Source organism: Bos mutus, unplaced genomic scaffold (genome assembly GCF_027580195.1).
Source record: "Bos mutus isolate GX-2022 unplaced genomic scaffold, NWIPB_WYAK_1.1 CTG1912, whole genome shotgun sequence".
NCBI classification, from domain to species: domain Eukaryota; kingdom Metazoa; phylum Chordata; class Mammalia; order Artiodactyla; family Bovidae; genus Bos; species Bos mutus.
In genome coordinates this window covers 1-7,896 of record NW_027219365.1, presented here as the reverse complement: position 1 = coordinate 7,896, position 7,896 = coordinate 1, and the positions used below count along the sequence as shown (strand labels likewise).

General features: G+C 45.9%; 1 pseudogene; it reads right to left on the bottom strand.

Moving 5' to 3' along the window:
- Window positions 1–4,258: 4,258 nt before the first annotated feature.
- LOC102264585 (protein FAM32A-like) lies at window positions 4,259–4,598 on the bottom strand (annotated as a pseudogene).
- Between the last annotated feature and the right edge of the window lie 3,298 nt (window positions 4,599–7,896).

Below are 7,896 nucleotides of genomic sequence, written 5' to 3'. Positions count from 1 at the left end.
CAGCAGGTCCTTCTCCAAGTTCCCCTTGGAGCACATCTGACCCTCCAGTTCACCTGTTTTAGGAATGGTCTCTGGCGGGAGAGCTTTCTGGCCCTGACAAGGGGCAACCAAGCAGAGTCAATCCCACTGCCTTAGCCCACGGCAAGCTCTGTCTCCTCTATCCCCACCCCCCTCATACCCTGATTTCACACTCCAGCTTTCTGAATATCAATTTGGGGGATATGCCCTGACTGCTTCCCATCAGCCTGATTGGCAATCCTCTTCTGATTCCCATGTCTGTCCTTGATCTATACCGACCACCTCTGGGAAACAGGTCCAGACTTCATAGCTGGCACTGACAATTATCTTTGCACATATCTCTCCACCTCATCTCACATCTCCAAGCCCTGAATCTGAAAGCAGTGGATTCTGGCTCTAGGGCTCCTGACTTCACCACTTGTTGATACCTTGCCTGGATTTGTCTTCGTCATGGAAAGTGGCCTGGGGCATAATAAGATGATAAGCAGTATAGCTGTTATACTGTATAGCTCTATTCTATACTATATAGCTCTATTCATGAGAAATCAGTAGCATCTCCTATCCCGATTCACATTTCAAAAAAATCCTCTCTCTCCAGACATACTCCAAAATCTGAGGGGAAAAATAACTCCAACAGGGAACTTGTTATTCAATTCAAGGTGTTTACAATATCCCCCAATATTAGTGCCTCTGACGAAATCCATCATGGGTGAAACAGGTGTGAGTGCATTTACCCCTGATGAACTGAGCCAGCACCATCCCGTGGAAACAGGACTCCTCTCCCTCATGCTTAGGGCCACAAGCTTTCATGGTGAAGGACTATGAAAGATGGATTGTCTTCATTCTCACACTGGTATAAAACGACCAGGAACGGAATGCATCCATGGGAATTCCTGGAGGCAGTGGGTCCATTCCTGTCCTTTGCCAAGTTCTCCCAATTACTTCTGCAGCCACTCTCACCCGACCCTCTTCTACCTGCTCCCAGACTGGAGGTCAGGACATCACACTCACCTGCCCCCTCGACAGGTCCTTGGCTCCTGGCAGATGCTGCCCGTCTTGGCTTTCCTGCTGACCCTCGTCTGGAGGGAAGACCCTGACTGTAGACTGAGGCTCCCTGGCTCGGTCTCCCTCACTGTGCCCCTCACTGACCTCAGATCCTAACATCTCAACACCCGAGAGTGGCATCTAAAAATCCTCGCCTTGGACACGGAGAACAGCCTGTGAGGAAAAATTCAGATAGGATCAGTCTCCCTTCACAAGATCCAAAAAGGTATTCATTGTGTATCCCACCCTAGGAGCCCACCTCCTGGGAATGACATTTGAAAGACCAACACCCTCAAAGTGAGGACCAAAGAAACCTCCAGTGATGCCACAGGCAAGTGCTCACCCCTGTGGGAATCAGTGATTTAGAGCCAAGCCCTCTGATCCTTCTGCTTCATCTCCCAGCTCGCAGCCCCTCATGCCACCGTTCCCTGTCTCACAGGGTCACTAGGGTCCTACTCACCCATTTCGTCAGTTTCTGCTTCTTTCTCAGCACCTCCTCCAGGTCCTTACCAGTCTGGGCACCACTACTTTTGACTAAGACCTGGATGTCCGGTGGCATGCACTTCACGAACTGCTCCAGCACCAGCCTGTCCACCGTGTCCTCCTTGGTGTGAAGATCCAGCCTCAGCCACAGCTCGCAGAGCTCACGGAGCCCCCGCAGAGCTCAAGGAGCCTCCTCAGAGCCTTGATCGGGTCGGATTCGTCCGAGCTGCTAAACGTTCTGAAGCGAACGCACACTCTTCACGGTCGGAGTCAGGGTTTTCCCATCGGGTGTCTTTGTGTGGCGACGCTGTCGACTCTGCTACGGGGCTGTCCGCGTCGAAGCCACGACCCCTTGTCTGGTTCTCAGCCATACCGACTCTAGAGCTTTTCAGTAGGACTCTGGGCAAATGCTTCTAGAAGTGGGTGCCCAACTGACTGCGATGGAAAGGAATTTCCTCTTGCTTTTCCTCAGTAACAGATTCAGTATTCAGAAATATGGGGGCAAAAAAGATAAACGAATGCAGCCAATTAGTTTTATTTTCATCCACCCTACCATCCCTCATCCCAATACTGGGCATTATTCCTCCCTCAGAATTTCACACCAGGGACAAGAATCCATTCTCTTATTCCTCCGACATCCATCTCATAGTACAAGAAACTGTGTGGTCAAAAATGTCCACAGGGCAGTGCTTTAAAGCCCTTGTTGAGAAAATGAACCACACCACACGACACCATGGAGTGTGGAAACAATCTCATCTCACAGAAGATTCCACAAATGAATCACAGTTCCCGTGTGGCCGGAGGGAGATCGGTGGATTTCACACGGTCTCTGAGCGAATGCAAGGTGAACAGAAAGCCAGGACTTACTGAAACCCACTTCCACGTGCCCTGACTTTCGAGCGTTCTCTTTAGACATTTCCCATCAATTACGTCTTTGAAGCCTTCTCGCCTTCCTCGTCCTCAGTTGGGGACTTGCTCTCAAACTCGGCCCGCGGAGAAACGTCTCTCTATGAAGCTGGAAAAAATGCCCGACCTCTCGGCCTGTTACCCAATCGGCGCATGGATTCGTTGAGGGCGGAGCAAACCATTCTAGATAATCCCACTTTACTTAATCACAGGGATTCGATTGCCCATGGAAACTCGCTCAGGAGAAACCACGATTTACTAAAGAGGGCTCCATAGTGATTTAGCGACAGATTCTGTGTATTTTGTTTGTTCTGTTTTTGGCCAAGCAGGGAGGCAGGTGCGGTCTCAGTTCCCAGACCGCGGAAGGAAACCACGCCACCTGCAGCGGGAGCGCTAAGTCTCACCCGCTGGACGGCTAGGGAAATCCCTCGGTTTCCTTTTGGATTTGATTGATTTTGGACTTTGGGGACTGCATTTTGGGGTGAACGGACTGGTTTTAATGATCTCGTCAATTTTTGGTCTCACTCCCTGGAGGGTTTGACGGAGTCAAAGACATGATGGTGGGAGCCAGATCGGTTTGACTCCTCTCGTATTTTCTGTTCTTGTGAGATAAGTATTAAAAAGCTTTTCTAAAATCAGGTGATGAGCAAAGGTGTGAGAAAACGCGAGTTCTAAGCAGTCTTTTTGAAGAGTAGAAGTTGTACACCAATAGGAGAAAAGAAAGACACCTATCACTTTCCGAAGCCTTCCTTTTTCGGAACACCTCGGGAAGAAATCCCCGAACAAGTATGGAGTGAGTGAATCTATCTCAGCATAATAACAGCCATGACGGCAAAACCACGGCTATCACCTATTCCCTGTAGAAAAGTCTTAGAAAATAAGCAGTCTTTGACAGAAATGTGTTTATTTGAAGTTTAAATTCCACGGCAGAGCCTGTCCAATGTGCCAGGAATATGCAGTTTTACAGTGAAGTCCCACCTAACAGGAAGGCAGTCAACAGTAGGCTCATTTTCATGATGAAATACTGATAACTAATGAGACATGCTTTCATTAGAAGAATAACAAAAGAAAGCAAAAACTGATTGAAACAGGCTACACTAAAGTAGAAAACAAAATCCAAAGGGAGCGATAAGCCATCACTCAAATATCCTCCTCATTCATGTAAATGGAAGCCCCTGGACCCAATATCCTCTGAAGCTCTTCCCATGTCATCCACCCTTTGTGTTACAGAAGTGACAAATCATTGTGAATTTCCTTCTTGGAGCAGAAGGACTTGGACCCGAGGGCAGGGTCCTCGGCCAGTGGTTCAGAATGGGTTTCCTGGTGGGATTTGAGAGACCCCGGGGAGCGGAAGGCCAGTGACACTCGGGGCACATGTAGGGCTCGAGCCCAGAGTGTGACCATGAGGTTCCCACTGTGGTTGAAAGCTTTTTCACAGTGCTCACAGCAGAAAGGCTTCTCTTGGGTTTGTCCTCTGGTGACCATGCAGCGTGGATCGTGAGGAAACTTCTTGTGGCAGAGATGGCAGCCATAGGGCTTCTCGCCCATGTGGGTCTCCTGGTGAACACACACTTCTGGAGGCTGCATGAACCATTGGACATGGAGGTTGCTTTTTTCTTTTTTGAATTTAAAGGGCCATCTCTCTTTAATGCGGTTCCATAATAAGGGCCCATTGCTCTGATAAGCATGGGCTCAGCAGAAGGCTCAAAAGAATGTGTGTAAAAGAATGTTTCCAAAGGCTCCAGAGATGACCCCAACTCTGCTTCCTGCTTCCCCTGGACAATACTCCATCTCCTGGGTGGGGTGGCTACTTGGTCCAGCTGACTTTAGGAATGTCATAGTGCTCCGTGAGTGTGTCCAGGTGTCTGTTGAAGTCCTCCACTCTCTGCTTGTGGGTTTTGGATGCTTTCTTCAGGATCCTCTCCATTTGTCGCTTCTCCTGCACCTTCTCAAAGGCCACCTGGGCTGGGGTCTGCTTGTCGAGGTGGCGCCTCAGCTCCTCCTCCTGGTTCTTCTGGATTTTTTCCCATGGTTTCCAGGAGTTTTGCCTTGTCTCTGTCCTTTTTCTCCTTCCGCTTCGTCACGCCAAGCTCTGTGACTCCTTTCAGCTTCAGGGTTCCCTTTCGGACCTGCTCGTAGGCGTCCATGCTGCCCATCTTTGCATTCGGATTTCTAAATGGACAAAAGTTGGGGGGGTCAGGTTTCTCAAATGGAAATTGGGACAATATCGTTCTCTACTGTAGATCCGAGAGGGTCTCTCTGTGTGGGTTAACACAAATGAACACAGACAAACATCTCTGCTTAGCCCAAGGGCCAGGATTCAGAAGGCCTTGAGGAATAAACGCACCACACAACACCACAGCATGGAGGGTGGCAACACCCTGTAAATCAGGGTGATTTATAAACTTATACATTGATGGAGGCAGGAGGAGGGAACCTGAAAGACCTCTTATTTAAAATGTCTTTTCTGAGTGCGCTTGCCAGATGGCCGCCCACGGTGGCCGAGATCTGAGGCTGAGGAGCCGCGAGCCTGTTGGGACCTCATCTGACCACCAAGCCCTCGCACCTGAGCTCCACGTGGAGCTGGGAGCTGCACGCTTGCCCTGCCAGGAAGGACGTGACATCACTGCGCCCTCGGCCAATCTGAAGGCCCGGGGCTGGGAGACAGACGGTGTGAGTGAGCTGCGCCTGCTCGGCGCGAAGCTACTGTCTTTCCCTGCAGGTGGTGGTGGACGCTGTCTTCGCTGCTTCTGTGAGGGTGCAGCCTTGAGGCCTCAGAGAAATTCTGACTCCGGTCTCCCAACTGCAGCCACGAACGCCTCAGGTGGAGGACAGAGGACCAGTGACACAAGTGGGAGCACTGGGACAGGAGACTTGAAGTGGAACTTCTCGGATTGTTTTAAGAAAATGGCAGACAAGCCCAACATGGGGAAATCAACAGCTTCGATAAGGCCAAGCTGAAGAAGACTGAGACGCAGAAGAACAGCCTTTCCACCAAAGAGATCATTGAGCAGGAGAAGCAAGCAAAGTAAAATTTCCTGTGAACCTGGAGGATTCTCCACCGCATCATCTTGGAGACCCTGTCCGTGAGGTGGAGGAAAGTCCACCTGCAAGATACACACAAGTGACAAGCTGCACTGTGAGATTAAACAATATGTGTCTAAATTATGAACAGGTTACTGAAGGAATCAAAAGAGAAATTAAAAATTTCCTAGAAACAAATGACAATGAAAACACAACTCAAAACCTATGGGATGCAGCAAAAGCAGTTCTAAGAGGGGAATTTATAGCAATACAGTCCTACCTCAAGAAACAAAAACATTGAATAGACAACCTAACTTTATACCTAAAACAACTGGGAAAAAGAAGAACAAAAAAACCCCCAAATTAGCAGAAGGGAAACAAATCATAAAGATCAGAGCAGAAATAAATGAAAAGAAATGAAAGAAACAATCGTAAAGATTAATAAAAAATAAAAGCTGGTTCTCTGAGAAGATAAACAAAATTGACAAACCTTTTGCCAGACTCATCAAGAAAAAAGAGAGAAGAATCAAATCAACAAAATAAGAAATGAAAAAGGAGAGGTTACAACAGACAACGCAGAAATACAAAGGATTATAGGAGACTTCTGAGCAACTATATGGCATAACCTAAAATGGATAATCTGGAAGAAATGGGCAAATTCTTAGAAAAGTTCAATCTTCCAAGACTGAACCAGGAAGAATTACAAATTATGAACAACCCAATTACAAGCACAGAAATCGAAACTGATCAAAATTTGCCAAAAAGCAAACCCGGGAGCAGATGGCTTCACAGGTGAATTCTGTCAAACGTTTAGAGAGGAGCTAATACCCATCCTTCTAAAACTCTTTCAAAAAGTTGCAGAGGAAGGAACACTTCCAAACTCATTCTACAAGGCCACCATCACCCTGATTCCAAAACCAGACAAAGACAACACAAAAAAAGAAAACTACAGGCCAATATCACTGATGAACATAGATGCAAAAATCCTCAACAAAATTTTAGCAAACAGAATTCACCAATACATTAAAAAACTCATACACCATGATCAGGTTGGGTTTATTCCAGGGATGCAAGGATTCTTCGATATATGCAAATCAGTGTGATACACCATATTAACAAATTGAAAGATAAAAACCATATGATAATCTCAGTAGAAACCTCAATAGAAAAAGCCTTCGACAAAATTCAGCACCCATTTATGATTTAAACTGTTAAAAAAATGGGCATGGAAGGAACCTACCTCAACATGGTAAAGGCCATATATGATAAGCCCACAGCAAACATTATTCTCAGTGGTGAAAAACTGAAAGCATTCACCCAAAGATCAGGAAGAAGACAAAGGTATCCACTCTCACCACCATTATTCAACATAATTTTGGAAGTCCTAGTTACAGCAATCAGAGAAGAAAAAGAAATAAAAGGAATCCAGATCAGAAAAGGAGAGTGCTCCCTGTTTGCAGATGACATGATACTATACATAGAAAACCCTGAGGATATTATTAGAAAATTACTAGAGCTAATCAGTGAATTTAGCAAAGTTGCAGGAGACAAAATCAACACACAGGAGTCACTTGCATTCCTGTATACAAACAATGAAAAATCAGAAAGAGAAATTGAGGAATCAGTCCCATTCACCATTGCAACAAAAAGAATAAAATATCTAGGAATAAACCTACCTAAGGAGACAAAATAACTGTATACAGAAAATTATAAGACACTGATGAAAGAAATCAAAGACAACTTAAACAGATGGAGAGATATTCCATGTTCCTGGGTAGGAAGACTCCATATTGTGAAAATGACTATACTACCGAATGCAATCTACAAATTCAGTGTAATCCCTATCAAATTACCAATGGCATTTGTCACAGAACTAGAACTAAAAATTTCACAATTCATATGGAAACACAAAAGACCCTAAATAGCCAAAGCAGTCTTGAGAAGGGAGAATGGAGCTGGAGGAATCAACCTTCCTGACTTCAGATTATACTACAAAGCTACAGTCATCAAGACAGTATGGTACTGGCACAAAAACAGAAATACAGACCAATGGAACAAGATAGAAAACCAAGAAATAAGCCCATGCAATATGGATACCTTATTTTTGACAGAAGAGGCAAGAATATCCAATGGGGCAAAGACACCTCTTCAGTAAGTGGTGCTAGGAAAACTGGACAGTTACACGTAAAAGAATGAAATTAGGACAAAAAAAAAAAAAAATAAAATAAAATGCCTTTTCTGCAAGAGAAGGATCTGTCTTCTATTGTAGTTCCCAAGTTCCATTTACATGTTTCAAGTCCGTTCTTCTCCCCTCACAGAGAGCTCAGCAGTCAACCGTAGTTAATATGGAGTTTAAGGGAGATCCACTGCTTTCACAAGGCCTTTGAGCTGATGCAAGGTGAGTAGAAAACCCAGCCTTCC